The sequence below is a fragment of the Anopheles moucheti genome, chromosome 2, assembly GCF_943734755.1.
Source record: "Anopheles moucheti chromosome 2, idAnoMoucSN_F20_07, whole genome shotgun sequence".
Taxonomy (NCBI): domain Eukaryota; kingdom Metazoa; phylum Arthropoda; class Insecta; order Diptera; family Culicidae; genus Anopheles; species Anopheles moucheti.
Genome location: NC_069140.1, coordinates 392,277 through 410,034, shown reverse-complemented (window position 1 = coordinate 410,034; position 17,758 = coordinate 392,277). Strand labels below are relative to the sequence as shown.

The window sequence follows — 17,758 nt, the reverse complement described above, 5'->3', positions numbered from 1 at the left end:
ATTATCTGGGTTTTTACATTAAAGTTTCTAGTCAATAGGAAACCATATTTAAAGACAGAGACCATAAATTGCTTGGGAATCGAGCTTCATCGAGAGTTTCGTCGGAACAATTACATTTATAGCTTTTCACGCAACTCTTCTTTGTCGATAAATGCTCTTATTAAAAAAAACAGCTCAAAATAAACCTCTTCCAAGCTGAATCATTTTTTTTTTCTTTAGTTATCAGTCACTTTAATATAATATTTCCGCCCTTCTTCACGGGCCCGTGATCACCTTGTTAACCCGCTGCCGCGAGCTTAACAATCTCCTGATTCATGGGATGACACATCGCAGTCCAATAAAGAGCCAACTCGTTCGTCATAGGATTACGACGGTGGTCATAATGGCAAAGTTCGTAAGATTCCCCATATCTGTGACGACCGCATGGGGACATCGCCTGAGGAATCGTCTTGTGAGGGTCGTGTGAAGAAAATTTACGATCGTCACACACACACACACACACACCCTTATTCAGGGACTGGGGGTGCAATTGTTTGCTCAAAACTAGCCCCGACAAACTTCAGTACACACCGTTTTCCCTATTTACGAGCGATGTTAAATCAAGCTGATCAGTTAAATATTAATGTTCAACACGAGAGTCAAACCGACGAGCAACACACGAACTCCTAGAATCGAACAGTAAAAGCAAAGAAGGCAAAAGACAGAACTCTCTAGTGCATTGGCAGTCAACGGGCAGTGTAAATTAAAAAATATACATACACACCCGTTCTCATTCTTAATGTCTTGCGCGAAGTTTAATGTCTAAATGGTTTTTTTTTACACTGGGTGAGCACTACACACACCAGCCGCATACGCGGGTACACCACCAACAGCGCTCATCTCAACGGCATTTTAATGGATGTTACTATCAATTTTATGGGAAAGTAAAAGTGTTTTGTTTTCCGCCGTCTCTAAACTCACTTATCTCCTTCTGTCGCCCCAACAGACTCTCTCAAGGCGATCCAGTACGATCGGTTTCTATCATTTTCTCTCTTTAAAAAGATGAAGTCCATGGACAGCAGGTCCGGGTGTTGCAGAGTTTATGCTTTTTTGGCTCCGTTCCTTTGGCTCCGTTCCTTGACGAGCCGTTTTTATTACTTTAAGAAAAATTAAATGCCTCTTCATCCATTCCGCACCACCGAGCTCTGTCTTTCCTTCCGTTTAAGTGACGGGTTTTTCCTTGCTCCATCCCTTGTCTTAACGGCTATAAAACTGATGGTTGACGGATATATAAAAACTTGTTTCCGTTTTTTTGTGGCCGCTGTTAGTACTGCTCTCCACAGAGTCCCGCAGCGATCATCCCAATCGATCATCACATTTGAGGTCGAGATAATCGGTAGTTTGTGCTTGTAAAGCGCAGGAGGTGAGAAGTGGTGTTGTTTTTACTTACCTTACTTGACACGTATGAAGGAGCCACCTAAGGAAAGGAAAAAGAAGACGGTTAAAGTCGGATGCTCATTTTTTGACGAAAAGAAAAGTGTATAATCATCATAGCAGTAAAATCAGCTGGAACCGATCGATCGATCGAAACTGGGTGGATAATCATTTTCTCGCTCGGCTTCCATGGCACATTTTGTAACGGGTTAAGACACGCTTTCCCTTTCGTTCGTGATGAGTTTAAGCTGAAAACAAGCTGAAAAAATAACGCAACAAGCCTTTGACCGCCGGCACACAGAATACACCAGAAAAGACAGTGCGTTGTGCGTCGCCCGTAAAACCCAGCACACTAGTGCATACATCCAAACTTTGCAGCGTAATCGCGTCACCAGTGGGCCCACCATTCACCCCCCAGCTGATCAGTCCCCCTCCCCCCTCCCTCTCGGAGGGAATTTCGCATAGAATAGCGCCTATTCACGGTCAAGGACACAGCCGTGATGACGGATGAACACGAAATTCGGTTAAAAATAACGATCAAACGCCAACTCCATAAACCGCCATCGTCCGGGGCTCCGAAAAAGTTCCCCAGTACCCCACCAGTCGTGGTGTAAAAAATAAAGACTTGGGAACCTTGAAAAACGCGACACCGAAACTGCCAGACGCACGGGAAAGATGGATGGTTCTCCTTCCCGTTTTTCACCACTCCGAATGGCGCTTCCCGGCGGCCCCTCTACCCTCCCTGCATTCCCTCCCCCTGGAGCGCTGGAAAGGGGCCAGCATAAGGTGCGCAAAACGCACCCAAAAAATGGCCTACGCCTAGGACCGGTTTCTGCCGAAAAGTATCTATTAATCAAGTTAAAGAGGAATCAGCTGTTATAATTCAGTCGGACATGACTCGACTGTCTCATGACTTGAACGTTGCGTTTTTGCGTTTATGCGGTTTGCGTTTCGGTCGTTTTCTAACGAACGTGCCCTCTTTCTCCCGCTTTTCTGTCCCGCCACCCACCGCCGATTCCCGTTACTATTTACTACTAGAAACGTTACAAACTATTGACAATTCATTCGTTATTTCGTTACGCAACCGGGCGTGCTGCTTGCGCTACGGACGTTTTCGTTTGTTTGTTTTTTTTTTTTGTATTTTGTTTCGTGCCGAGTTTTGTGTCCAGTTTATTTTTAGGCGGACTCCCTTTTTAACACGGGGTGTCATAAACATGGCCGAATTTATGCCATCGGCCAGTTTAAGCGACAAATTTGAGTACGAGGTTTGTTTGATGGTTGGTGTCCTTTTTTTGCCGTTTGCCCGCTTTCCTGCAAGACGTGAGGCGACATTCCCGAACGAAGGCTAAATATTTCATCGCAAAATCATCGAAGCACAACTGTGCCGTACTCTGTAGTGCACTCTCACTCACCCTTGGTCGGGCGAAAGTGTTCGGGTGAAATAAATTTGCTCGAAACATCGTGACCGGGATCGAGCCGAACGAGCAGGACAAAGCGGGGCGGGCATGGCGGGAAAGCGAAACTCATTCGAGCAGACAAACGATCAATCATACCAAACAATGGAGGGATGATTTCTTATTTCGTTTGCTGGCTGGCGTTCATTCGCAACACGCTGTCGGTCGGTCGCCGGATTGACGTTTGGTCGACAAAGAATATCGACAAAATGTCACTCAACCTGGGCGCTCATGGTCAAGGATATTGGCCCTCGATCGGTACCGGCTTGCGAAAAGCTTTATACCCCGCCGGCGTTTTAGCATATTTAGTATGCAAAACAAATTCGACAATATGCAATCATGTGCTACACATGATTATGCGGATTGCTGAGCCCGGGGAACCGCGGCTCATTGGCGTTTTTTTTAAATTCGCCAGTTCCTCAGTGCGGACTCTTTGACGGCGCCATACACACAAACGGCCGCTGGATTACTGGTGATTCACATAAGTCATCAAGGGGACCCCGAGACTTCAGAGGTATTCATGGGCATGGTAATGCATCATCAACGAATGATCTAGGTTTTTTCGATGGACGTGTATGGACACATCATTCTACATAAATCCGAATTAGATGGCAGCGAACATTCATGAAGTGTTTTGCCGCTGTAACATCCATTTTAAATTCTCACCTCCAACAGTCCACCGTTCGGTTTCCGTTAGGCTTCCGAATAGGAAGATGGTCTTCACGCTTCATATGCAATTTATTCTGCATTTCTGCTTGAGATTTGGTTAGGAAAGTGAAAAGACACGACCAGAAAAAAAGATTCACGTGCAGTGCGCAGTAAAACTAGGAAATAATTCAATCACACAAACCCCCTCGAGCGGATGCAAGACCTTGCTGGTGTAGAGTGTGGAATTATTGCTAGCTTGTGGTGTGGAAAGCAGAGCATTGCGCCATACAGCGCCGGAAGGGGTCCCAGGGCGGGAAAGAAATCCCATATTCGAAACTGTCACATCATATTTCCGCACAAGACCTGCATCGAGAACACTGAGTTTTGGCTGATGATGATGATGACGATGATGATGATGGTGCTGGTGGCGCTCTATCCTCCATCTACGTTCGAGGCATTTTCAACAAGATTCTCCAACTCAACCATGATGAAACTGCATTAGTCACGATGCACTCAACAAGCAACGACGACGACGACGATGACGCTCTACCAGCAGATGAGCATGTTTTATATAGATAGAAAAACGCCCGGTCGGGCTAAAAATGGGTTCCCATCGCACAGAACGGAGAAGTTTCTTCTTTTCGACAACGTGCCGTCCCACACCCCTACCCCGCAATTCTCGACCTCTCATCGGTACGCAAATCGGCATTAGTGGAGGAGTCAGAGTCTCCCAAAGTTTTCATAAGTCGTGAATGAAGGGCAGCAGCCCCAGTGCTGGGTCGACCCATTGGCAGACTCACTCGCGTCGTTGCATGACGCGGCGACATCATCAGCAGCAGCGCCGTCCATAAATACAATTTTTCTGCATAATTTTACCTCATCGCACCCGGGGGGCGACCGACCGAACCGGCACGTGAAACGAAGTGAAAACCGAAAATTAACGGTGCAGGAAACGCAGGACAACACACAACAACACAAACACGAGACAGAAATGTCGCTTAACGTGGTGCACCCGCATCGGCAGCATGACATTCCGGGGCACCCGGGGAACCGGGTTTTACGATCCGTTACGTTGGATCTTTGTCGGGACCGTAGGAGTCACCAAACGAAAGTGATGCGAAATTTGCTCTCTTTCGTACACACGCGCACACACACACACACACACACATGTTGCTAGCTAGGTTGTGCCTCAAATGTGCGTTAATGTGTACCGTATGTGGTTGTTGTTTTTTACCCAACAACGCGTTATCTGCCAACACATGATCATACATGTTGGCGTATTTTGGTCGCTACGCCAACGAACTGTGGTTGAATTGAACAATTCTTAGTCTCCTTATTGCTCGTGTGATTTACGTTTCCGATGGAAAAAGTATCAAAATCTCGCAGCCATTAGGTGTGGTTAGACGCAAGTATGATCTTACCTAGACCACTCTGAAGAATACCATTATTGGAGCATCTAAGCGAATATCTCTCAAGATTCTATAACATTTGAAATTTGAAGCCATCTAATTTTTACCAACGAAACAGACATACTTGTTTGTGTTTCACCTTAATTTTATCAAATATATTTCACACAGATTTAATGAAATGATGCAAAAATGTATAACATATTTTATAGGCCCCATATTACTTGTTTTATATATTGTTCTTTGTCGCTGTCGACCGGCTCGACATTATTGGGTCACAATTTTCTCGATGTTTGTTTGCCCGCAAACCAAGTGAAGAGTGCAAATTACATTTTTATACCCTTCTTCCCACACGCACACACAAACCCCTCCCGAAACATGAACATCCAGTTCCGACAAGTGCGTGTTAATGTTGTCGATGAAATGATTTTGACACTTGTGGTCAGCCGATGTGAACCAACAGCCGCTTGCGAAGGGATACGAGCATCGAACGATGAAAACGTTCACATGACGAGAGCATCAAAAACCATCATAATCATCGTTTCTACCCCGTTTCAACCCACCCTTCCTTCAGCTCGGTAATACTTGCCACACTCCTACTCCACAACAAATAAAACACTATTTCACCGGGTTGAAGTCATCAAAGCGAGTGTTTTGTGACCTCACGCAGGTGAAAAGAAGGGACCTATACGCGCAAACGCAACCTACAGAACAAACGAAATGTTTCAAAAAGAAAAAAAACGGCTCAAACACACACACACACACACACACACACCTTTCGTCTCGCTGTTATAAACCTGCTCCGCGCGTCTAAGCGGTTGATGTGGCCGCGGCCACATAAGGTTTTGTCTGTGGTTTGCTCAGATGAAAGGCAAGATGACTACAATTATCGGACGGGTCATTTGGGACGGCCGAGCCTGACGGACGTCCCTTCACTTCGGCACGGGCGAGTGTGTGTGTGTGTGTGTGTGTACGTGTGTGTATGTGTGCATTTTGGGTGTACTCAGGCGAATGTCCGTTTTAATCCGCAGGCGAGATCATGAAACGGTCCTCCGCCAAGGGGATCCCTGGCCGTACGTTGTTGGGTCCATTCTCCTCGCATTCCCCCATCGACAATAGGCACGGCTATTAGTTTTGATGATCTTGTATAATTGAAAAGCAATTATTCACACTCGTTTGCGGCTGGTCCGACCTGATCCGGCTCGGGCCAGAGAACCGAAACGTACGTAGTCATAGAGCGCCACAAAGTGCGTTTTTCTTCAAGCTTTTCTTTTTTGCTGTAAAGTCGAGGGCTTTACCTTCTGAACACCGGCTTTGCGAACGATGGCAATAGAAAGCATAGAAAAGCGATGTTCCTTCCCAACAAACCACGGGATCCCCGCACCGTCGATTGAGCTCTTCATCGTACGTACCACCTTTTTGGGCCCCGATAGTCGACGCGTACCTTTAACGATCGACTCGTAACAGTTTTATTCGATAGATCACCCAATGAATAGAGTTCGAAATTGATTTCATACGAATCAATAGAAAAGAAACCAACACAATGGAAAATTAGAAGCCCCGAATGCCCGATCCACGAGCCCCCGATCGTACGCAAACGGTCGGACGGGTGGTTGAGACTTAAACGAATGGGTCCGAGAAATCTCGTAGCAGATCCTAAAATTACCGGGAATTGTTCGGTGCCGAAAATTATCGTAAGCACTCGTCCATTATTATTTCATTTAAATGGATCTTGTTAATCATCCTCCAGGGCAGCTGAAGCAGTTCGCTCAGCAGCTCAAGCGGAATAACGCTCGTCACGGACTAGCGGTAGGAATTGCCATCCTGCCACGAGTCCTGCCATTCGCCTTCCAATCATCCCGGTAATGATGGGTATAAAAAGGCTTTAACGTACTGTCGAACGAGAGAATGCGGTCCATCCTTCAACTTGGCCAGAGTTCGTCCACAGTAGAGACTCAGTTCCTTCGTCTAGTTTCTTTTTTATTCCATCCCTTAAACTATTCAACTCCCATTACAACGCAACCATAATCACCGGAATGGTGTCAATTGTTTCACCCGACATCTCATACTGTTGAAGCGTAGCTTCTCCAGACACTCGTCCATGTCCGGGCCCCACACCCTGTAACACCAACCGACATAAAGCAAGGGAAGCCTTTTTATGACCTCCTGACGTAAAAGAAAAGAAAAACACCGAACTCGGACACTACACCGTTGCCGCAGTGCCCTGTTGTTATTGCTGTTAAATACTTTTATCTTATTATCAATGAACTTGGACGTGGCCGCACTTGGGTATGACCACAGGATGTGGGATCCTTCCCGGTAGCTGACTGGTTTCTTCACTCCCTGTTCAACAGATGTCTTTCTGCGTCTTCCCGCCTATTACAAACAAAAACCCTCAATCCGGTCGTAAAACACTCCCCTTCGGAACCCGATCGAGCCCAAATTCCGACCAGCATCCAGCGAATACCACCGTCTAACTGCATGACAGCAAGACACATTTTTTACACGTTCCTGCGCCAGCCAACCAGTGCTATCGCTCACGCTGTAAAAGGCGACTAGAAGGTTGTAAAAATCTCATCACCGCGCATCAAAACCTCGCCAGAGCTCACAGAGCACAGTGACAAACCAACAGAGGGCGGAAGGTATCAAACTAAATAATACCACAGAACAGCTCGTCCCGGTCGCGGTCAGCACCCATCCTTAAACGGTCCAGTTTATCAATCATCGGGCTCGTAAACATTCGGAGCATAAATTTTTAACAGCTTTTTTATTATCCAAAATCGCTTCGTGAAGTTTATCCCAAGCCGCATCGGTCGCGGTTTTTCGAGGGTTGCGATGAAAAGCTTTGACTAGTCTCCGGTCTTGCCAGTGAAGCAGCGGAGCGTGGTATAAGCATTTTATTCATCGATATCACCAACGGATGCGGTGCACTGTCACGACAAAAGGACACCACAAGGCACCCGACAATCGACGATGGTGGAGGTTTGGCGTTGGAATATTGGAATGATCGTGGGAGTCGTCTGGGAAGGATAATATCTTCCCTACACGGGGCATCTCTGGTTGGACGTGGTCACGTGGAGACGTGTAAGAGGTTTAATAGCGGAAAGCGGAAAATTGAAACCACATCATCATTATCGCCATGTTGCCATCAGCGAAAGAATCCTCACGGCGGATGGGACTCTGGATTCTTGTCGTGCTCCCATCATCATCATCATCATCACCGACACCGACACCGACTCAGAAGCTTTGTTGTCGACAGTCTTGCTCTTCAATGTGCCATTGTGCGCGCTTGAGATGGTCGATAATAGATAGGGCGGTATTCTAACCGTCATTTCCGTCGTATAACTTCCGTCTCAGGAACCCCACAACATCCCGCTATCAGAGGCATGTGTGATAACGTAACGCGAATCGAGTTGTGGCTGTTGAGGTGTGTAAAAATGTGCTTCCCTTCCACGCACATGAAGAAGAGTTTGGTTTTCCGTTCAATTTCTTATCACCCGGGGTCGAGACCGGGATGCTAATTTTCCCATCCGATACCGCGCGTTTGGTGTGGCAGAACACACTGGTGGAAATTCAACTCGACCCAAAAGAGATAAAGTTTATGGCTGTTTGCCATATTCAATCGTACAACGAGAACGCCTGTCGATTGCGTCAATGACGCCAACGACGATGATGATAATGCCGATGATGATCATGATTAACATAAACGATATTGCCTCCCCCTTATGGCCATTTTCCCAACCCCTGTGTCCCGTTCCCAGCAACACACACCCATTTATTGATATCGTTCTATTGGCTTTGTGCAATCACTAATCACTATTACCTTTTTTCCTTCCTTTCGCAGATGGTGAGTTTCTGTTTTCGGTTTTTACAATCGATATTCTTTACAACGTATACACACACTCGGCCTAGCCATCCCGGCCTCTGCACGGGTCTCATGCTGAGCAATAAAACGATTCCGGCGAGCACAGACACCGTTGGATCGACGGGCAGTTCTTGGTGCGTGCGGACAGATTGAAGGTATTAATCGGGCTGAAAGACCGTAAACGTTGCCACAGCTGACGGCGACGCCGGTGGTATATTGTGCTGTATAAAACAATAATAGTGCCAAGTTTTCGCGCCAACTCGGGCCTAGCGGGGTGGTCGGTATGAACCAAAAAACGCAACCATGCAATCGATCGCGCTCAAAGATGGGTCGCCAACACTTCCAGCGCGTGTTGCTGAGGCCGATTTTTATGGATTATCTTGTTGTTTTTTTTACCGAATAACCATTTGAGTCACAATGTCATTTAGTAATCCATCCACCCTCATCGCACGGAATGAACTTATTCTTCATGTTTGGCACTGGTGCAATCTGACGCGCTTTAATGAGATCTTTTCCAATTTTATTATCTCTAAACCGTTTAATCACATCATTTGTAATGTCATTTAGTTTTAGACCGGCAGGGTCGAGCTGGCACGATCGTTTGAATTAATCAACCGAGGAAAACAAAGCCATGTACGCCTGAATGTATGCAAACTCATGGACACGATGTGCCTAAGGGGGTTTTGCGTCAAGGGATGATTCCGGCGATACGCGTCCTTTTCGGCTTTAAAAGACTATCAAATTCCAGATAGGGGAAGAATTTCTATGTTTTGTTTTCCCATTCAAATACATGTCTATGTGTGACCAGATTTTTAACCAAAAAAGCAACCCGTTTTCCTATTTGCATTTGCCACCAGTTCATCATATCAGTCGAGGAAGAACATGACATCATTCTCCCTTCGGCGAGTACTTTAATTTATGCATTTGGCACTTTAACGATGGCATGATTTAAAGGCAACGCGGTTTTTATCTTAGCTCGCATTTCGTAGTTCGATCATAAACGCGGGCTCCTATCGTACGCCATCTGTCCCCGGCATTTCACTGTTAAAGAGACTACTAAAACGAAAAGTGCAGAAGAAGCAGCAACGACAAATGCTCCCGAAAATAGACAAACAAATCCACCAACAGCATAATGCATTAATGCAATCACCGATGTAGTATCAGCAAAACCACTTACGACGCCCTTTCGACTTGTCAAATTGGATTAAAAAGCGTTCCTTTCGTTCGTGCGATCGATGGAGCGTCCTATTCTCTGTTTTTCCTTTGTTTTGGAGCACTTTCCTTGCGCTAGAATGTTGCCATAAAATACTCCAAAGAACTCGAGTTCATCTCGCGTGTCCGCGTGTGCTCGTCCAAAAAGGACGACAGCGCGGATGCCACTGATCGGGCGTGTGTTGCTTGTGATGCAAATCTAGTTTATTCAAATTTTGCCAAACCATCACTTCGCGACGCTGTAACGTACACCCAACTTTTGCACCAAACGGTAATGGATCCTTCTCGTTCACCCTCCCTCGTGGTCCCGAACCACTTATCTATTGGGCACTCCCTACGGTGGTGGGCGGATTGTTTACGCAGAGCAATGAATGGCACAAAAGCCAAACAAAACAACAATACTCCTCAAACAATACGGTATCCTTGCCATGCCCACGGGCGTGGTGTTTTCGGGGCCATGGTTTTGTGTGTAGGTTCCCGCACCTCGCACCAGCAATTCCTGTGTGTTGCCCGGGTGTCCTTTTGTCGCTTTTGTTTGTTTCGTTTCGTAAGACCCACCAATTCTTGGAAAACAATAAAAACAATAATGGCACAACTAATAGCAGCAAAACTCAAATGTGTGTCTTCCACCGACGGCCGGGGAACTTTGGAAAACCATTTCCCATTAGGGCGTCAGTTTTTTAAAAGGATGGCTTACTCAGGGTTCGTTTTCGTGTTGCAAATGAGTTCTTTGAACAAAAAAAAAAACCCCGGGAGCAATTCATGCTCCGTTCAACGATTGTCGAAGATGCCGAATGTCTGTCTTGTTTCTTGCATTTTTTCCTTGGCTTGCTTCATTTGTCGCCGCAAAAACTAGTCTAGAGCTGTAAGCGATTTCCCCGCGGCTTTTCGTTGCGGAGCTGTTGAGCCTCGACGCGAAAAGGGGACGTAAAACAATGCCCTTATTTAGCCGATCGATGTGAGAAACGATCTTCGAAGGCTATTGGGCGCATCTCCGCAACAGTAGCAGCAGGTGGGTGCATTTGGTGCATCGAGCTAAGACAGGCGACGGTACGGCAAGACAGCTCGGGCAGGTAAAACAAAGTCCGCATTAAAACTCTGCCAGGGCCAGGATCTTCCACCAACAGAAGCCTGACGTACACGGCAATAATACAATGATACAATCATCATCAGCCTGTATCTGCCGCTAACAGTCCACGGAGATATTGGGAGAACAATCGTGCATCTTGAGACGGGGGCGGAATGGGAAGGGGCAGAAGTGCATCGACGACGGATCGCTTACCGAGCGGCATCCTTTGCACTATTTTTCGGCCAAACAAACCGATCACACTGCTCCGATCCGCCGAAAGAAGGATGCGCGGACAGACGTGGAAGGTTTTATTTGTTGTGGTTTTTTTTTGTTTCATCCCTAAATTGGAGAAATTGATTCCATGCGACAAACGGCGATGGGTTAAGGAGCAGCATTGGCGAATAGAAGACGACGGGGAAACGCCGAGACCGGTGGATGGTTGCAAGCGAATGTTTGCTCGCGCTCGCGTCTCAAATTGGCGATCGGCAAACAACAGTCGCCGACGTAAGGTTTCAGGTCTCCGGAAGCTCTTTTTTCTCCCTTCAACACCCTGCCCACCCTTGTCAACCGGCATCCGGCAACGGAGCGATTGTCCTGCTTGGCGTGCTTTCACAGGGTTCTTTGGAACCTCGGAACGGGAACTCACGCTTCCACAGGATGCTGTTTGAATGTTCCACCCGTTAAACATTTCCGTCGTTCCGGCCGTGCGGTTTTACTTTTATTATTGCGTGTTGTTGTTTTTGTCCCCATTTCTTTATTGTTAACTCGATGTGTTGAGGATTTTTGTTTTGTTTTATGTCCTGCTACCCATTCTCCCTCATTCGGTTGTGGCGTTCGCATTTTTCCCTAAAGAACTCATTCATCAATTCAATCTGCAGCTCCCAGGCTCTCAAGAAGGGATAAAATGAATTGCGTTTGCCATGCATGTGCCGTTTGTACCTTTTTTTTTGTTTCCCTCACGTTGATCGTCTTGTCTTGAGCTCGCTGTTCCATCCCGGCAACCCTTCGAATTCGCTTTGGCTTTTGCTTTTGTCAATTGCAACCGAACCGATTCTTCCATTCATCGGGCGACGGATGAAGCTAACTTTAGAGCGTCGTTTTAGAGCAAGTTCCAGTGCGTTTCCTTTCTTCTTTAATGTTTTTTTTGTCTTAAATGCGCTTCCGTTCATTAATTCTTGTCAACAGCTATCCTATCTTTGATTCCTTGCGAGGTTTTTCCTTGTTTGTTTTTTTTTGTTGTTTAATTTTTATTTTGTCCTTTAGTACATTTTTATCATCGACAAGGGACTTGCGAATGGGAGGTGATTTTACTTGCCAGATAAATCCAACTCTGGTGTTATTCCATGGAACTACCATTTCGGTCTGGCCCACCGAGGGAAGAAGGGCGAACGATTTCATTTCCGTTCCGAACGTTCCACGGGGCCGTGATTCGAAAGCGTCAGTATAAGCAGCAAAAGAAGCACAAAAGTCGAGAGAAGAAGTGTAAAACGATCGAAATTGCTTCAATGGTTTTCATGTTCTAGCAACATTACCGGTTGTATTATCTTACCAAACCTGATCCATTTGCTTTTTCCGGTAGAGACCTACTAGAAATGCTATTTTCGGGGGAAAAAACAAAACACAGCAGAAGCCAACAACAAAAAACTACACCCATTCGCACACCCATCACGATACCTGGCGCGGTTTTCGCTTATTTTAACTCTTTTCGCTTGTAAAATTTTCCAATTACACGATAACGGTCCAAACATGGGTGGTGAGGAGGAAAAGAGGGACGGACGGTGGGGGAGAAGAGTGGAATGAGGCAGAAGGAAATGGTGCGGTACGGTGCGGTGGAAATACAGTGCGCAATATACATAAATCACGGTGGCACGTTTTTGAGACTTTATAGTTTCGTGCGATGGAGCGATCGCAGCGCTTATTGAAGTACCGGTACGAAAAATGATTCATTTTTTACGTTTGTGTTTTTTTTCACTCCCGTTACTTCATTCATTCTTGTTCACTTTAAACGAATCGGTTAAGCGCAGTTTTATAGTTCCTTCTGGTTCCTTCACCCCCAAGAAGCTCTAAACGAGGGCCCACCCGTGCTGGTGGGAGATGCCGTCACCGAAGCGGACGCACTCCCCGAGGACGCCTCAAAAGAGTTGTAAAAATTGAAATATGGAAACCCATCAAAACAGAGTGACCACCACCGCAGACCACCGCCATCCACTGTTCGGGGGATGAGTATAAAGTGCGAACTGGTAAACAAAAAGCCATAACAAAAATGTATTACATTCTGCCAAGGGGGTAAATCACATCCCGGTCTCGGGGGTTCATTGAGCAGGGTAATACATTAACGTTTCCCTTAATGATGTATCGTTTCTGCGGCTAAGCGACTATTTCGTGTCGTGAATGTTACACGATTTGCAACATTCGGGTTGATTTGCATCGCGCGCTCGCAGTCTGAAGCTACTTACAATTGTCTTTAATGAGTTTGCATTTCTTTAACTGAATTCAGTTTAATGTTTAAATGATCAAAAGTATTCATATCAAGTGGGTGTTTGGCTAAAATTAGCATCAAAAGTATCTTTTTCATGCACAAAATCATGCTCTACTATCATTATAAACACAACTGTATATGGTGGCCCAATTTCTAAATGGCAGTGCGAGAAAGCCGTACGAAAAAAAACACGTGATTGGCATTGATTATCTGACGGTATTTGCTAATATCTTATTTCGTTGCACAACCATCTCTCTCCGCAGTCAAACCAGAGATGCAACTGCAACAGTAGCCGTTGTACTTCGATACGTGCTGTTGCCCGCCCCGGCACGGTGCAACTGCTTACCTATGAAGACATTCCTGCTTCAGGGTTGGAAAGATTTATTTTCGACCATTAAAAAGAAACAGGTTTCGCTAAACGATTTGACCGCCCCCTGCCCAGTTTCCCACATCCGTACCGTGGCATTTGTAAATCCTCCAGCTTAGTGTATCGTGGCTGTGTGAATTGACAGTACGTAACGCTCCTTGGCTTCCTTTTGAACGTTCCCCGTCTGTACCGTCGCTGCCCCTGCATGCAGTACGGTTAATTTCTAAATCCTAGTACATTGCACTGGTCAGTCCGCGTTGCATTTGCACACTCCGACCGGCACAGTCGCCGGCCGTTTTGCTTGGCGCCAGCATCACCACAACTGAACGATTATTTATTTATTCTGTGCTTTTTTCGCTTTTGCTTTTCTCTTCAACCTCGCAACGAGCGAACCCTTTTACTTCTCGATCTCTAATTGAAGCGGAGACCCCCGGTACAAATGTGACTGTTTAAATGATTCGTTTCATTAATCAGCATTATTTTCGATCCACGCCGGAATGAACACGCCGGTGCACCGAGCAATCGCTGTGAATCGCGAAATCGCTCGGGATCTGATCCCCACCACGGTGAGGCTCACGGTTTCGATCGAAAGGATCTGATCTGATCGACCGGAAAATGGCCTTTGACGGCCGCCCGAAATGTAACCGTACACCTTGAACCGTACAACAATCCGGGGTACACTGTCAGGACGGGCGGCCGTACGAGAACGATCGGCATGATGTTTGAAAAGGCCATTTTCAATTTCGTCTCGTAAACTATGTAATGATGATTATGAACAACGAGCCACGACCCACTCAGCTCGATCGATTCCAGTCCGTCCGTCAGTGCGGAACGGTCGTAAATTTTGAGATGAAAAATACCATTTTCTCGTGAAACGACGATCCATGCACAATGGTCTCGACGGAGTCGTTTGGTTAAAAAGTAAATATTCTTGGAGTTGAGAACTTCGCCAATCCATTCAAAGTAGGATATTCAAGAACTATATTTGAAATACATATAACTTCAATACATTGATTTTGTTGTAAGTTTAAAGATATCGTTTTTTTTATTTGCGCAGCTTCTTGTACTAAGCAATAAAATATTATTGTATAGAAGAGCTAAGCTTTTGTTTGTGATGCAAGCATCAGTAAAATATTTTTTTGAAAATTGATTGACATGTTCAGGGCCGGCAATGGGATTATCACGATGTATAACGAATAGTATTACGTCAGAAAAGAATATTATCAGTTTTCAATCAAATTCAAAACATTTTTAAGCCGTTCACGGCATGTCAGCCTATCAGTTTGGACCAATGTGCCGTGTTCTTTATCACACGGAAATAGAGATGCTTGAAAATGGTCGTTGCAGCTCGCAAGCTACTCAGCAAAAATGACGGCAAAAATTATTTCCCTATTCCGTAGAGCGGGAGACTCTTCCTACTTTGCTCATACTCCTTAATCACGTGAGAAAAGATTGAACTTTTTCCTTAGAAAACGAAAGAAGGGCTTTACTGCGCTTTGTGGCGCCCTTGTTCTTTTTTCCTGTAAGCCATCATTCACCGATTGGGAACGGTTCATACGGCACACGCTCAACTATGTATGCAGATTGCTGCGATGGGTTGCAGGGCAAATTATTCCATCCCGTTGAAAACTGTCTTCCGTGCTTCGATGTGTTCGATCGATTGAATCTTTTCATGATCGGCAGCCCCCGGCGCTCAGCGCGACCACAACCGAACCGAGGCCCGGGTGTTGAAATTGCCTTTAAAGCCGTGGAAATAAATCGCTTTTTCGCCAAATCGCACACAAAACGATAAAACGGTACCGTAAATTGCCAATCATTCATCCCACACTTCTAACTTCAACCTGACGATAGCCAACCAACATTCCCAGGCAAAGGCACGGGTAAACACGACCAAAAGCGAAAAAATGGCACTCCTTTGTGTGGCTGCGGCCAGTTCAGTTGTGTGGCCACCACCACATTGGCATGAATTTGATTTTTCCTACAGCTCTCAATCGTTCTTCACCCGTTGTTTCTTGCGCACGAAGTGGAAATTTAATCGATTTTCCCCAAACGAATCTTCGCTGTGGTGTGGCAGGCTTTTACACTACCACTACTCTGGCCAGGTTTTTTTTAAAGGGGTTGGTATTTTCGAATTTCTTTTTTTCCCAGCAGAACATCAAACCAAATCATCGCTAGTTCAATCGATTTCTCCGACCCGCTTGAAAAGTGAATTCATTCATTTTGTTTATCTTGGTAATTGATTTTTGATGCGCGTTCAATGCGCGTTCCAATTTTCATTGGATCTGCATCAGACGGCATCTCGAAAGGTGCTAAATACTACAACATTGAATGCTTTTTGTAACCAAAACTAAATCAAATATGCATTGTGTGTAGCTGTTTAGACAGAAATCGCCATCATTGCAGCTTTTCGCACCGGCTACGGACTCATTTTGTAAGTCATTTGTAATAAAATGCCTTGCTAATTTAATCGATCATGCCCGATCAAGTAAATTAATAAACGGATCGAGAAAAAATGAACATCACACGGTTCACATGTTTTTTTTCCTAATCAAGCAAACTAAATGGTCCACATTTAAGCATAATCAAAAACCTCCAGCTAAAACAGGTGTTCTAAGCCACGGGTTGATTTATGTGTCCGCAAGCTACACGTCCGCGTTGGATAGGAACAACAAAAAACCACTACCCTTACTACTATAACAAACTATAATTATAGGAATCACTCCAAAATGACAGAGTGCACGATGCTGAGGTATTGAGCGTTTTTGCTTTTCATCCGTATTTCTGTGTGTGAGTCAGTTTTTCAGTCCTTCAGCAGATTCATCAGCCACCTTCATAACAGTGGTTTTACATGGAAATAATTTCTTCGATTGGATGAATCATAAAATAACCTGTAATTTATTGATGCAAAGGCGATTAACTGGGGTATGATTTTACTTAATAGCCATCAGCTCTTCGCCCCCTTACAGTTCTCCCCGGTCCTGCTCCACCATCCATACGCCCGGCGGGGAGATAAACATTGTTAAACGAAAAAGGGAAACCGATCAAGCGCTTTGGTTGATCTCGAGCTGTTTTTGTTATTGTAGCTCAACTCTCCATTCGAAGACAACGCGATCGGTCGCGATTCGAAAATGGCAAGCCTATTAGCGCCTGTGGCTTAACGATCATCGCGACACAGCGTCGACACACAGCATCGCACACGCCCCTTAGCGCAACACACGATGGCTGCCGGGGGAAAATGCCGGGAACAGCATTTCGGTTCAAACGTCTTTTCTCATCGCGATTATTCCCCATATTGCACGCCGTTTTCCGTCCAATTGGCGTTAAATTCGCAACTCCCCGTTCGCTGCTTGCCGGACCCATTTTGTGCGAACCCGACGCAGCAAGGCTGGCTCGCTCGCCAAACATCGTGAGTGCAGCACACAGCAAAACAAACAGCCGCTGACACGGCAACGAGCACAATGCGTCGAACCGGTCGAATCGTTTTGGCCAATCCGAACCATTGCAGTGCGTCAGATCGGCAAGATTCGGGTGGAGAACAAACCGGGTGGAAAATAAACACGGAAATAATAATCATCCTCTCGTCCCCTGCTTCCCTCTTGCAACAACGCCGGTGAAGTTTGCCCGGCAGCAAAGGGCGATCGGTTTTCGAATCGGTGGTCGAATTTATTTCTCGCTTGCTCCGATTTTCTGCGACGACTCGGGACGAATGTGAACCGACTTTAATTGAGTTCTAGTTTAGTGCAAGTGCAACCTCAACTGCATTTGCAACTGCACCTGTATGAGGAGAAGTAACCAGAGGGAACACAATCTAGGTGCTCGGATGCACGGCACATGTAGCACGATGC

The 17,758-nt window shown here is 45.8% G+C and overlaps 2 protein-coding genes across 2 annotated transcripts in view; one reads left to right on the top strand and one right to left on the bottom strand.

Annotated features, from left to right (window-relative positions):
• Positions 1-1,457, bottom strand: part of LOC128309458 (uncharacterized) — a 195,683-nt gene extending 194,226 nt beyond the window's left edge. The window contains exon 1 of the mRNA XM_053045858.1: positions 1,430-1,457. The gene's annotated coding sequence lies outside the window, so the exon portion shown is untranslated. The remainder of the gene's footprint in view (positions 1-1,429) is intronic.
• LOC128309459 (homeobox protein homothorax) overlaps positions 1-17,758 on the top strand; it is a 169,862-nt gene that overhangs the window by 118,434 nt on the left and 33,670 nt on the right. The window lies entirely within an intron of this gene.